The following is a 14,712-nucleotide window of genomic DNA, read 5'->3' on the forward strand; positions in this document are numbered from 1 at the left end:
TACTTTGGATGGGGTTTGTTAGGCCCAATAGATCTATCTTTAGGATTCGCGTCAATTAGGGTGTCTGTTCCCTAATTCTTAGATTACCAGACTTAATAAAAAGGGGCATATTCGATTTCGATAATTCAACCATAGAATGTAGTTTCACGTACTTGTGTCTATTTTGTAAATCATTTATAAAACCTGCATGTATTCTCATCCCAAAAATATTAGATTTTAAAAGTGGGACTATAACTCACTTTCACAGATTTTTACTTCGTCGGGAAGTAAGACTTGGCCACTGGTTGATTCACGAACCTATAACAATATATACATATATATCAAAGTATGTTCAAAATATATTTACAACACTTTTAATATATTTTGATGTTTTAAGTTTATTAAGTCAGCTGTCCTCGTTAGTAACCTACAACTAGTTGTCCACAGTTAGATGTACAGAAATAAATCGATAAATATTATCTTGAATCAATCCACGACCCAGTGTATACGTATCTCAGTATTGATCACAACTCAAACTATATATATTTTGGAATCAACCTCAACCCTGTATAGCTAACTCCAACATTCACATATATAGTGTCTATGGTTGTTCCGAAATATATATAGATGTGTCGACATGATAGGTCGAAACATTGTATACGTGTCTATGGTATCTCAAGATTACATAATATATAATACAAGTTGATTAAGTTATGGTTGGAATAGATTTGTTACCAATTTTCACGTAGCTAAAATGAGAAAAATTATCCAATCTTGTTTTACCCATAACTTCTTCATTTTAAATCCGTTTTGAGTGAATCAAATTGCTATGGTTTCATATTGAACTCTATTTTATGAATCTAAACAAAAAAAGTATAGGTTTCTAGTCGGAAAAATAAGTTACAAGTCGTTTTTGTAAAGGTAGTCATTTCAGTCGAAAGAACGACGTCTAGATGACCATTTTAGAAAACATACTTCCACTTTGAGTTTAACCATAATTTTTGGATATAGTTTCATGTTCATAATAAAAATCATTTTCTCAGAATAACAACTTTTAAATCAAAGTTTATCATAGTTTTTAATTAACTAACCCAAAACAGCCCGCGGTGTTACTACGACGGCGTAAATCCGGTTTTACGGTGTTTTTCGTGTTTCCAGGTTTTAAATCATTAAGTTAGCATATCATATAGATATAGAACATGTGTTTAGTTGATTTTAAAAGTCAAGTTAGAAGGATTAACTTTTGTTTGCGAACAAGTTTAGAATTAACTAAACTATGTTCTAGTGATTACAAGTTTAAACCTTCGAATAAGATAGCTTTATATGTATGAATCGAATGATGTTATGAACATCATTACTACCTTAAGTTCCTTGGATGAACCTACTGGAAAAGAGAAAAATGGATCTAGCTTCAATGGATCCTTGGATGGCTCAAAGTTCTTGAAGCAAAATCATGACACGAAAACAAGTTCAAGTAAGATCATCACTTGAAATAAGATTGTTATAGTTATAGAAATTGAACCAAAGTTTGAATATGATTATTACCTTGTATTAGAATGATAACCTACTGTAAGAAACAAAGATTTCTTGAGGTTGGATGATCACCTTACAAGATTGGAAGTGAGCTAGCAAACTTGAAAGTATTCTTGATTTTATGAAACTAGAACTTTTGGAATTTATGAAGAACACTTAGAACTTGAAGATAGAACTTGAGAGAGTTCAATTAGATGAAGAAAATTGAAGAATGAAAGTGTTTGTAGGTGTTTTTGGTCGTTGGTGTATGGATTAGATATAAAGGATATGTAATTTTGTTTTCATGTAAATAAGTCATGAATGATTACTCCTATTTTTGTAATCTTATGAGATATTTCATGCTAGTTGCCAAATGATGGTTCCCACATGTGTTAGGTGACTCACATGGGCTGCTAAGAGCTGATCATTGGAGTGTATATACCAATAGTACATACATCTAAAAGCTGTGTATTGTACGAGTACGAATACGGGTGCATACGAGTAGAATTGTTGATGAAACTGAACGAGAATGTAATTGTAAGCATTTTTGTTAAGTAGAAGTATTTTGATAAGTGTATTGAAGTCTTTCAAAAGTGTATAAATACATATTAAAACACTACATGTATATACATTTTAACTGAGTCGTTAAGTCATCGTTAGTCGTTACATGTAAGTGTTGTTTTGAAACCTTTAGGTTAACGATCTTGTTAAATGTTGTTAACCCAATGTTTATAATATCAAAAGAGATTTTAAATTATTATATTATCATGATATTATGATGTACGAATATCTCTTAATATGATATATATACATTAAATGTCGTTACAACGATAAACGTTACATATATGTCTCGTTTCAAAATCATTAAGTTAGTAGTCTTGTTTTTACATATGTAGTTCATTGTTAATATAATTAATGATATGTTTACTTATCATAATATCATGTTAACTATATATATAACCATATATATGTCATCATATAGTTTTTTTACAAGTTTTAACGTTCGTGAATCACCGGTCAACTTGGGTGGTCAATTGTCTATATGAAACCTATTTCAATTAATCAAGTCTTAACAAGTTTGATTGCTTAACATGTTGGAAACATTTAATCATGTAAACATCAATCTCAATTAATATATATAAACATGGAAAAGTTCGGGTCACTACACATATCAACATAATAATTGATATTTTTGAATGACATAGCAAGGGGAGTAAATGGAAGAACCATTCCCTTCTTTGATTTAAAATTATTTGTGGGCTCCACAATTGAATCTTGCTTATCTTGTTCATTTAAATTTGGTAGTGTGTGCAGTTCTTGGATTGTTGTATCTTCTGAAAAATAAAAAACAAAAGTTGATATAAGGGAAAAAAACTATGTTAGTAACCGAATATTATATATGACAGAATGCTTACTTGACTCTTCTTTAGATATGATTGCTTGTGTCTTTCCAAGTGCTATTATGCAAAGAATGCCAACATAAGTCAAAATATATATATATATATATATATATATATATATATATATATATATATATATATATATATATATATATATATATATATATTCATTTTTAGCATGATAGTTAAAGGTTCAAAATGGGCGTGTTGGGTTGACAGTCTAGGGTCAATACATGTAACTTATTGTATTGTTCATAAACGCGAAAACACTTTTTTGTCCAAGTTAATGATTATTAAATGATATAATAGACGAAGAGAGATATTGAATTGAACTTGTATGTTCTATGTGTTTATAATCAGTACATAAGCCTCCATTATATAGGAGTAACAATTACATAATATATCCCTACACTATAGCAATAACATAGCCTTATACAATTATATTTGTCTAATATTCCCCCGCAAGCTAAGGGCGGGAAACGACATGTAGCTTGGATCGTAACAGGTGAAATCTTGGTGAGGACAGCGGCTTGGTGAAGATATCTGCAATCTGATCATCAGTAGTTATGAACTGAACTGAAAGTTTTTGTTGAGCAACTCTTTCTCGAACAAAGTGAAAATCAACTTCTACATGTTTTGTACGTGCATGAAAGACTGGGTTAGCTGAAAGATACGTAGCACCAAGGTTATCACACCATAAGGTAGGAACCGATTTAACAGGAACACGAAGTTCACGTAATAGATTTTGAAGCCATGTTAGTTCCGCAACTGTGTCAGCTAGGGCCTTGTATTCATATTCTGTTGAGGATCGAGAGACAGTCTTTTGTTTTCGTGCAGACCATGATACTAGATTTGAACCTAGATATATTGCATATCCTTCCGTGGATCGACGGTCATCTGGAAAACCTGCCCAGTCAGCATCAGAGAAGCTAGTCAACGAGTTGTATGTTGAATCAGTGTAGGCATGAAGCACTGTTCCGGAGTCGTGAATAAAACGTAACCCATAATTGGCAGTACCCTGTAAGTAACGGAGAATTCATTTAACTGCTGACCAATGATTTATCGTGGGACAATGCATATACTGACAGACTTTGTTGACTGCGAAAGTGATGTACGATCGAGACAATGTAACGTACTGAAGAGCACCTACAATTTGACGATATTGAACGGGGTTGTCAAATGTGGCACTATCACCAAGAGCAAGGTTTGCGTTGGTTGTCATCGGAGATGAAACTGGCTTAGCATTAGATAAGTCAGCACGTTCCAAAAGTTCATGGATGTATTTGCGTTGTGATAGAATCATGTCGTGACCATTCCTTGTGTAGCGACCCGACCAAATCGTCATTGACGGCGCCGACTACTTAGGTCCCGTTACGTGGTCGTAGTCCCTATATGAGACTCGTTTAACCAAAATTATGTCGCATTCTTTTGAAACGTATCATGCTTGCAAAGTTTAGTTTACAAAACCGTTCGACGACAAGTTTAAGTTTACAAGAGTATAAAGTATAAATGAAATAACTTGCGACATAATTAGTTTAAAATCGCGGTTTCTATAAATAGTGTAATTATGTAAACAATATGTTTGAATCCAAAGGTGCTATCACTAGCGTATGTATGTATGTATGTATGCTGGACCCCAAGCAAGAAATCAGAGTGTATGCATGCATGCTTGACTCCAAGCAAGTATGAGTGTACGCGGAAGCATGTATCAAATAGCCAAGTATGAACCTGAGAAACATATAGAAAATTGTCAACGAAAAATGTTGGTGAAATCATAGGTGTTCTAGTAATCGTTGTATTTGAACCACAAGATTTAGTATAAGATGATTATCAAAATCATTTGCATTCCAAAGTTGTTGTTTGTATCCCGGGCACCCAATTATCAAACTTAACTGTTTTGCACCCTTTGCGTAGTGTTAGAACATACACTTGACCCGAAAATATATTTCATCCGCTAACGGTAGCGAACCGTCCGAATGAGGCTCGTCAAGCCCATGTGATCACATAATATAAGTTCACGTTTACACCCTGCAAGTGTAACTAATGATAATTGAATTGAGGCTTTTTGTTCAAACCCGTACGTGGAATGTTCGTTTTCGTACTTGTGTTCAAGTGTAAAAGTATGATACGTATATGTTTCTCATCCCATAGTTTAAAGCATAAAAGTTGTTGAAAGATGGGACTATGATCTCACCTCGAGTGCACGAGTATAAATGTACTTCACAAAGTAAACGTGTGCATGAAAGTTGCTTAGCCTTGACCTAAACAAGTAAGTTGTATCAATTAACTAGTTACGACACAAGGTCGGGCGAAATGTGTTCAATTAGTCCTATGGCTCATTACGAATCGATTATATAGCATGTGAATCACGTTGTCAAGTTTCATGCAAGAATCTAGTATAAAATAAGATTAGAACGATTGTATAAGTGTTTTGTTAAGTTTGACTAAAAGTCAAACTTGGTCAAAGTCAACGAAAAAGTCAACGGGGTCGGGTCGGGTCCCGAACTATTTTTCTGAGGTTTTTATTCATATATAAGCATGTTAGAACAAGTTACATGTGAATCGGAGGTGCGTAGCATAGCAAACATTTTTCGAAATTTGACAAAGTAGGTCAGAACCCAAACACGGCTATTGCCGCGCCGCGGCCAGAGGTGTCGCGCCGCGACATTAGGCGTGGCCTGGTACCTGGTCAGTTTCAAAAGTTCAAGTCTTGATCCAAAATTCAATTTAGCACAAAACGCAAACCGTAAACACTTAGAATACGCATCTTATATCATTGGAAAGCTCTTTTGACAAGGAATACAATTAACTACCTTTCACCAAGCAAAAACATCAATTACAATAACCGAAAACTCGTCAATTGATCAAGAAAGGTTTATTTTCAAAGTTTCAAGTTCGTAAAACGTATTTTATGATTCGGGAATCCAATTTTCACATACGATATGCTGTTTCGAAGGTAATTAAGCATACATTGCATCTAAACACTTACTAACAACATTAACAAGCATTCAACGCATCAAAAGTTCATTTCAAAGTCTATTAAACCCTAACCAAAATTCACAAAAATCAATAATCATGTGTTTAAAGTTTTCTTAATCAACCTACGCATCAAAACGAAGCTAGTGATACTAGTAACACAATTAAAACATGAACTTTAACAATCAAACAACATTTAATCTTCCAAAATGCAAGATTAAGCAAACCCATTTCAAATGTTCAAACTAGTTACTCAAAATAACAAATCGAGCAAACAAATCATATATTGATGTTATACACGAGCCATAGACACTAACTAAGACCATTTCAAGTATATAAAACGAATTTAGAAAAATTTAGTGTTTTAGAAATGTTACCCAAAAGAGATGAAATTGGTACCAAAATGTAGAGGATGAAGAGAGGATCATGAATATGTAATTTATTTTGATGTTTGCTTCTTGATTCGGTTTGGATGATGAATCTTTGTTGAGAGGATTTGAGAGAAATGTTGAAAGTGTTAAGGAAAAGAAAAAGAAAAATGGTGGATAATGAGTGGTGGTGAGGATACCTTGACTAGTTGACCTAGTCAAGAGTTTAGTCTCTTGGCAAGTTTAGTCCCTCAAGTTTGTAGTCGGGTGCGAGAATTAACCGAACGAATATTTTAAAAACGCCCGAGTAATCGAGTGATGTTATAATTAAATAGCGGGAATATTATGAACGTTAGTCAACGGAAACTACGAATTTAAATAACGAAAGATATTTATTAAAAAAAAAAGACAGTGTTAAAAATAAATTTAACGGAAAAATGCGGGATGTTACATTACCTACACCTTAAAAGAAATTTCGTCCCGAAATTTAGTTGGAAATAGTAGTTGTTGTTTCTTCTTCAAAACCTTGCGTTGCAAATTCTACGGATATGTGAAGGTACTTCCTTGGGCATTTCAACGAACTTTGACAGTCGGGATTTTACGTTGGTTTAAAGTTTGGTTCCACGATTTATAGTTTCACCAACGTTACCTCCTTGGAAGTGAGGTTTATCGTTGATAGTAAGTTCATCGAAGAGGATAACAAGTTCTTGTCTCGCAAGACACGCCTTTAAGTTTGATACACAGAATGTAGGATGAACGGAATTTGTTTGAGTCGGAAGTTCGAAGCGGTAAGCAACGGTACAACATGCCCCAAGATTTCAAAAGGACTAAAAATATCTCGGATTTAGCTTTCTACGTTTCCCAAAACGGATTACACCTTTTCAAGGTGCGACTTTAAACATTACGCAGTTTCCCACATGGAATTCGAAAGGTTTACATCTAACATTTGCATAGCTCCTTTGGCGACTACGGGCCGTCTTGAGCCTTTCTCGGATTGGAACGATTTTAACGGTTACTCCATGAATGAGTCCAGGTTCGGTGACTTGATTATCATTTACTTGGTTCTACAAAAGGAGAATGACGTTTCCGGTCATATAAGATTTCAAAAGGTGTGACGTTAAGACTTGAATGATAACCATCGTTGTAAGAGAATTTGGTTAAAGGCAAAAACTTTTCTCAAGTAAATTTGAAGTTGATAACGCAAACTCGTATTATGGTTTTCAAGGTTTGAATCATGTGTTTGCTTGGTCCGTCGGTTTGTGGATGATACGCGGTACTCATGTTTAAACGTGGTCCCGAAGCTTTTTGTAAGGCACTCTGAAATCTAGAAGTGAAATGAGAATCTCGATCCGAAACGAGGTACATTTCTTTAAGGTATATTTGAAAAAGTTTGTTAGGATGTGAAAACGTTTGTTGGAACAAGTTTCTGTTTCTCAAAAATTTCGCGCCGCGGAAGATTTATCTGTTTCCGAAAATGTTCGATAGGACTATTCACCCTCGAGGCGAATACTAGTATAGTGTGAAGAGTCTCTCTCTCCATTGAGAATTTAGATAAAATATTTCCTTAAACGGAAGTACGAGTGTAAGGCGAGAGAAGTTTTCGCCTCGATGTGAGCATACCAAGCATTTTGTAGTTCGTCTATAAAAACTATAAGAAAACAAGATAGTACATACGTGTAACATATGTTTGAAGTCGAAAGAATTTGTCATTCATTCGGAAGCATCAATATGGTTCGACAATAATCGAAGATGTGTCCCGGGTATGGTTGTTATCAGTATTCTCGGAGTTTTCGGATGTTCAAACAAGAAAAATAAAGTCATGTACATGGCACATGGTGGTGATTAGGTTGATCGAGTCCAACCACCATCATGTGTCATTAGAACTTTGGTATGACTTACCGTAATATAACCACGTTGATCGAGTGTCGTTATATTACGCTAACTCATACCTCCATTCCCACATCACTCTATAGATTCAAGTTCGTGTAATCGTGAAGTTTAAAATAAACAAAGTGTAACGACGTCTCTAATGTGACTCGTATTGAATCGAAAGAATTAGTGCAACTATAAAGAAGAGTTCCCCGAGGGAAGTGTATAAATGATTGTTCACGTCATTGCGGTTCAAGTCAAGCGATAATGCCCTTAGGCACGAAAAGAGTAACGAATCATGATAACAAAAAGTACGCAACCGTAGTGATAATTAGCGATGACGATACTCACCTAGAGTAGTGATGGTAGTAACAAGAAGTGGTAGATAGTAAGGAACACCGGTGTGACACCGATAGTAAGTTGAAACGGTGGCGAATCATAATCTGGGAGACAGGGTTCCCGGACAAGTGTGACCAATGAAGTCGTTGTCATCCTTACGCGCATGAATCTCGAATTTACGTGTGTTACCAGGAAGTGGCAGAATACGGATTCGTATGATGAAAGTTTGGTACCATTATGGAGTTCACCTAAGAAAGATTCAAGTATATATGCACAAATAGTCAAGTAAGTGCTATCTATAGCAAATGCAAGTCAGGATGCAATGATTAACTATTCGGTTGTAGTCTAGATTCACTAATGCGTCCTAACGACTCTGTCAGACACACTAATGCACATCCTAGTTCCCTACAACCAACGCTCTGATACCATCTGTAGCGACCCGACCAAATCGTCATTGACGGCGCCGACTACTTAGGTCCCGTTACGTGGTCGTAGTCCCTATATGAGACTCGTTTGACCAAAATTATGTCGCATTCTTTTGAAACGTATCATGCTTGCAAAGTTTAGTTTACAAAACCGTTCGACGACAAGTTTAAGTTTACAAGAGTATAAAGTATAAATGAAATAACTTGCGACATAATTAGTTTAAAATCGCGGTTGCTATAAATAGTGTAAGTATGTAAACAATATGTTTGAATCCAAAGGTGCTATCACTAGCGTATGTATGTATGTATGCTGGACCCCAAGCAAGAAATCAGAGTGTATGCATGCATGCTTGACTCCAAGCAAGTATGAGTGTACGCGGAAGCATGTATCAAATAGCCAAGTATGAACCTGAGAAACATATAGAAAATTGTCAACGAAAAACGTTGGTGAAATCATAGGTGTTCTAGTAATCGTTGTATTTGAACCACAAGATTTAGTATAAGATGATTATCAAAATCATTTGCATTCCAAAGTTGTTGTTTGTATCCCGGGCACCCAATTATCAAACTTAACTGTTTTGCACCCTTTGCGTAGTGTTAGAACATACACTTGACCCGAAAATATATTTCATCCGCTAACAGTAGCGAACCGTCCGAATGAGGCTCGTCAAGCCCATGTGATCACATAATATAAGTTCACTTTTACACCCTGCAAGTGTAACTAATGATAATTGAATTGAGGCTTTTTGTTCAAACCCGTACGTGGAATGTTCGTTTTCGTACTTGTGTTCAAGTGTAAAAGTATGATACGTATATGTTTCTCATCCCATAGTTTAAAGCATAAAAGTTGTTGAAAGATGGGACTATGATCTCACCTCGAGTGCACGAGTATAAATGTACTTCACAAAGTAAACGTGTGCATGAAAGTTGCTTAGCCTTGACCTAAACAAGTAAGTTGTATCAATTAACTAGTTACGACACAAGGTCGGGCGAAATGTGTTCAATTAGTCCTATGGCTCATTACGACTCGATTATATAGCATGTGAATCACGTTGTCAAGTTTCATGCAAGAATCAAGTATAAAATAAGATTAGAACGATTGTATAAGTGTTTTGTTAAGTTTGACTAAAAGTCAAACTTGGTCAAAGTCAACGAAAAAGTCAACGGGGTCGGGTCGGGTCCCGAACTATTTTTCTGAGGTTTTTATTCATATATAAGCATGTTAGAACAAGTTACATGTGAATCGGAGGTGCGTAGCATAGCAAACATTTTTCGAAATTTGACAAAGTAGGTCAGAACCCAAACACGGCTATTGCCGCGCCGCGGCCAGAGGTGTCGCGCCGCGACATTAGGCGTGGCCTGGTACCTGGTCAGTTTCAAAAGTTCAAGTCTTGATCCAAAATTCAATTTAGCACAAAACGCAAACCGTAAACACTTAGAATACGCATCTTATATCATTGGAAAGCTCTTTTGACAAGGAATACAATTAACTACCTTTCACCAAGCAAAAACATCAATTACAATAACCGAAAACTTGTCAATTGATCAAGAAAGGTTTATTTTCAAAGTTTCAAGTTCGTAAAACGTATTTTATGATTCGGGAATCCAATTTTCACATACGATATGCTGTTTCGAAGGTAATTAAGCATACATTGCATCTAAACACTTACTAACAACATTAACAAGCATTCAACGCATCAAAAGTTCATTTCAAAGTCTATCAAACCCTAACCAAAATTCACAAAAATCAATAATCATGTGTTTGAAGTTTTCTTAATCAACCTACGCATCAAAACGAAGCTAGTGATACTAGTAACACAATTAAAACATGAACTTTAACAATCAAACAACATTTAATCTTCCAAAATGCAAGATTAAGCAAACCCATTTCAAATGTTCAAACTAGTTACTCAAAATAACAAATCGAGCAAACAAATCATATATTGATGTTATACACGAGCCATAGACACTAATTAAGACCATTTCAAGTATATAAAACGAATTTAGAGAAATTTAGTGTTTTAGAAATGTTACCCAAAAGAGATAAAATTGGTACCAAAATGTAGAGGATGAAGAGAGGATCACGAATATGTAATTTATTTTGATGTTTGCTTCTTGATTCGGTTTGGATGATGAATCTTTGTTGAGAGGATTTGAGAGAAATGTTGAAAGTGTTAAGGAAAAGAAAAAGAAAAATGGTGGATAATGAGTGGTGGTAAGGATACCTTGACTAGTTAACCTAGTCAAGAGTTTAGTCTCTTGGCAAGTTTAGTCCCTCAAGTTTGTAGTCGGGTGCGAGAATTAACCGAACGAATATTTTAAAAACGCCCGAGTAATCGAGTGATGTTATAATTAAATAGCGGGAATATTATGAACGTTAGTCAACGGAAACTACGAATTTAAATAACGAAAGATATTTATTAAAAAAAAAAGACAGTGTTAAAAATAAATTTAACGGAAAAATGCGGGATGTTACACCTTGTGACTTCAATCCCCAGAAAATAAGACAAGTTACCCATATCTTTAACAGCAAATGAGCGGCTAAGACTTAGTACCACCCTATCTATTTCCTTTGCATCGTTCCCTGTTAAAATAATATCATCAACATACACAAGCATGTATAGAAGAGTGTTCCCATTAGAGTAGATAAACAGGGAAGTATCCGTTTTCGATCCATGAAATCCAAGAGATTGAAGTGCCGTAGAGAGTCAATGAAACCATGCTCTAGGTGCTTGCTTTAATCCATATAAGGCTTTGTGAAGGAGGCAAACATGATTTGGTTTAGCTGAATTGACAAATCCCGGTGGTTGTTGTAGATAAACAGTTTCCTGCAGATCACCATGTAAAAAGGCATTTTGTACATCAAGTTGCCCGAGTGACCATTTCTGAGACACGGCCAAAGAGAGAACAACACGAGTAGTTGTTGATTTTACAACTGGGCTAAATGTTTCCTGATAGTCGATGCCTGGTTGTTGTCGAAACCCTTTGGCAACTAAACGTGCTTTGTAGCATTGTACTGCCCCTGTTTGATCCCGTTTTAATTTGTATACCCACTTGCAATCAACCACATTTGAGTTTGGAACACGGGGTACTAGTGACCAAGTACCATTTCGCACCAACGCTGTATACTCTTCGGTCATGGCTTTACGCCATTGAGGATCCTTGTTAGCAATGGTAAAGTTCTGCGGTTCTGTTTCAGACAAGGGACCTCTTGTATGATAGGAGGTGGCATTATGTTGGTAGATTTGTTTAGGATTGGGGCGAAGATTGGCTAGTCGAGAACGAGGAGGTGGCTCAGTGTTGATGGAAGGGGTCGTATTAGTAGTATGAGGTAGCTGGTTGTGACTTTGCTGAGGTGGTAATGAGGAGGGTTTTGAGCGACGATGATATGTGTGAATGATAGGTGGCTTGATCGTGCCGTGTCCAAGTGGTGGAGTGGTGGTATTTTTTGGTTCTGGTTGGACACACCGAGTCTTAGGAGCTATGGAAGATGAATCTTTAGGTTGTGAGGATGGATGTGGATATTTAGAGATGTAGGGATTTACTAGATGTATAGGATTGGTTGTATCAGATTGTTTAAAAGGAAAGGATTGTTCATTGAAGCGAACATGACGGGCTACATAAATATGATCCGATTTGGGGTCGAAACATCGATAGCCATGATGGGTGGTACTGTAACCAAGAAATACACAAGGTGTTGATCGAAAATCCATTTTGTGATTATTGTATGAACGAAGATGGGGGTAGCATTGGCACCCAAAAACCCAAAGAAATGAAAAATCAGGTTTATGTTTGAACACATGTTCAAAGGGTGAGGTTGTTGAGTATGTTCTAGATGGCATTCGATTGATAAGATATACTGCAGTGCCAAAAGAAAAATTCCAAAAACGTTGTGGTACATGTGATTGAGCGAGTAAAGTAAGACCGGTTTCAACAACATGTCGATGTCGTCTTTCAACTAAACCATTTTGTTCACTTGTATGAGGACAGGAAAGGCGATGATTGATGCCTAGTGGAGAAAAGAATTGAGAGAGATTTCTAAATTCACCTCCCCAATCAGTTTGGACATATTTGAGTTTGGTCTGAAATTGTCGTTCAACCATTGCCACAAAATGCTTAAAGGTGGCGTAAACATCAGATTTGAGTTTTAATGGAATAAACCACATAAATCGTGAAAAGTGATCAACACACAGCAAAAAGTATTTGTGACCATCAAAGGAGGTAACAGGCGCGGGTCCCCATACATCACAAAAGACTAAATTCAAAATGTACGAACTTTTATAAGTAGATGGTAATAGATGTAGTTTAGAGGATTTTCCAACATTACAAGAATCACAAAAGGTAGTTGTATACTTATTTTGTAAAGGCAACTGGTATTTAGATAACATGGACTTCAAAAGTTGTGGATGTGGATGTCCGAGTCTTTGATGCCAGGTAATTGAAGATGCACGGGTAGTAGAGAATGCTACTTTGTGAACAGGTGAAGACTGTGGAAGATGGAAGGAGTAAAGACCACCATTACTTGGGCCCGTGAGGAGGGTATTGTGTGTAATCTTGTCCTTCACAGCAAAGAAAGTTGAGTGAAATTCAAAATTCACATTGTTTTCAAGACAAAACTTTTGTACAGAAAGTAGTTTATGTTTGATTTCAGGAACATGAAGTATGTCTTTAAGGGAAAAGGTTTTATTTGGAGACGAAAATTGTGAGGAACCAACGTGAAGAATGGGTAAACCCTTACCATTGCCAACATGAAGATTGTTGTAATGACCCGCACTTTTTCGATCATTCTATATTTATAAGATAAATATTTACATAAATTAAACCTTACCAACATGACAAGCAATCCAAATTGTCGAGACTTATGTTTTTCGAAAAGAGTTTTACACAACGTTTGACCGTCTAGTTTGACCGATGATATCACGAACTATACAATATATGATAATTATACGTTTGTGTATATATATGTATATATACATATTTAACATGACCTAAGAATGTTTTAATATCTCATTTTGTATTAATAACAATAAGTTATAAGTATATTTTGAAACTACTAACTTAAGTTTTCAAAACGATAACCATACGTAACGTTATTTGACTTAAATACTTATGACCTATAATGTTTATACATATATCGTATAAGTAATGTATTTAATCACTTTTAAAGACTTAAATACATAAAACAATATAAGTATATTTACAAAAGATAACTATATTTGAATCCTCGTTCCGTTTTCTCAAAGATTTCTATACGTATACCTAGGGTATATGTACCCGTATCATACACAGCTTCTAGATATATTTACTATTGGTATATACCAATAAAAATCTGCTCCTTAGCAGCCTTAAATGATTAAGAAACATGTGGAACCAACCATTTGTCAAGTAGCATGAATTATTTAGCAAGAAAACAAAGTTAGGTATTTTTTTTTCCTTTATAACCTAAAAACGTTTTTATGCATGCACACCATTTTTTCACCCCATTTTCTCATACTTACCCTTCCATTTCTCTCTCAAAATACTCTTAACTTCATACTTGATCATCTCCAAGCATTTTCCCCATCATTTAGCTTCAAAAACAACACTTAAACCTCATAAGAAAACCTTACAAAAACACTTCAAGAAATCCTTCCAAGAACACCAACTTACTTCCAATCTTTCATCCACTTCCATCACCCTTTTGGTTCTAGGTTCTTAATCCTCTTTTACAACAACCTTGTCCAAGGAACTTGAGGTAGTAACTATGTTCATAACCTTATTCGATTCATATATATATAGCTATCTTATTTTGTGGTATAAAATTTTAACAACAAGAACATAGTTTGAATGTTTTCAAACTTGTTT

At 35.4% G+C, this 14,712-nt stretch overlaps 1 pseudogene; it reads right to left on the bottom strand.

Annotated features, from left to right (window-relative positions):
• The window catches only part of LOC139874897 (ABC transporter G family member 29-like), a 155,546-nt pseudogene that overhangs the window by 22,212 nt on the left and 118,622 nt on the right, over positions 1-14,712 (bottom strand).

Source organism: Rutidosis leptorrhynchoides, chromosome 11 (genome assembly GCF_046630445.1).
Source record: "Rutidosis leptorrhynchoides isolate AG116_Rl617_1_P2 chromosome 11, CSIRO_AGI_Rlap_v1, whole genome shotgun sequence".
Taxonomy (NCBI): domain Eukaryota; kingdom Viridiplantae; phylum Streptophyta; class Magnoliopsida; order Asterales; family Asteraceae; genus Rutidosis; species Rutidosis leptorrhynchoides.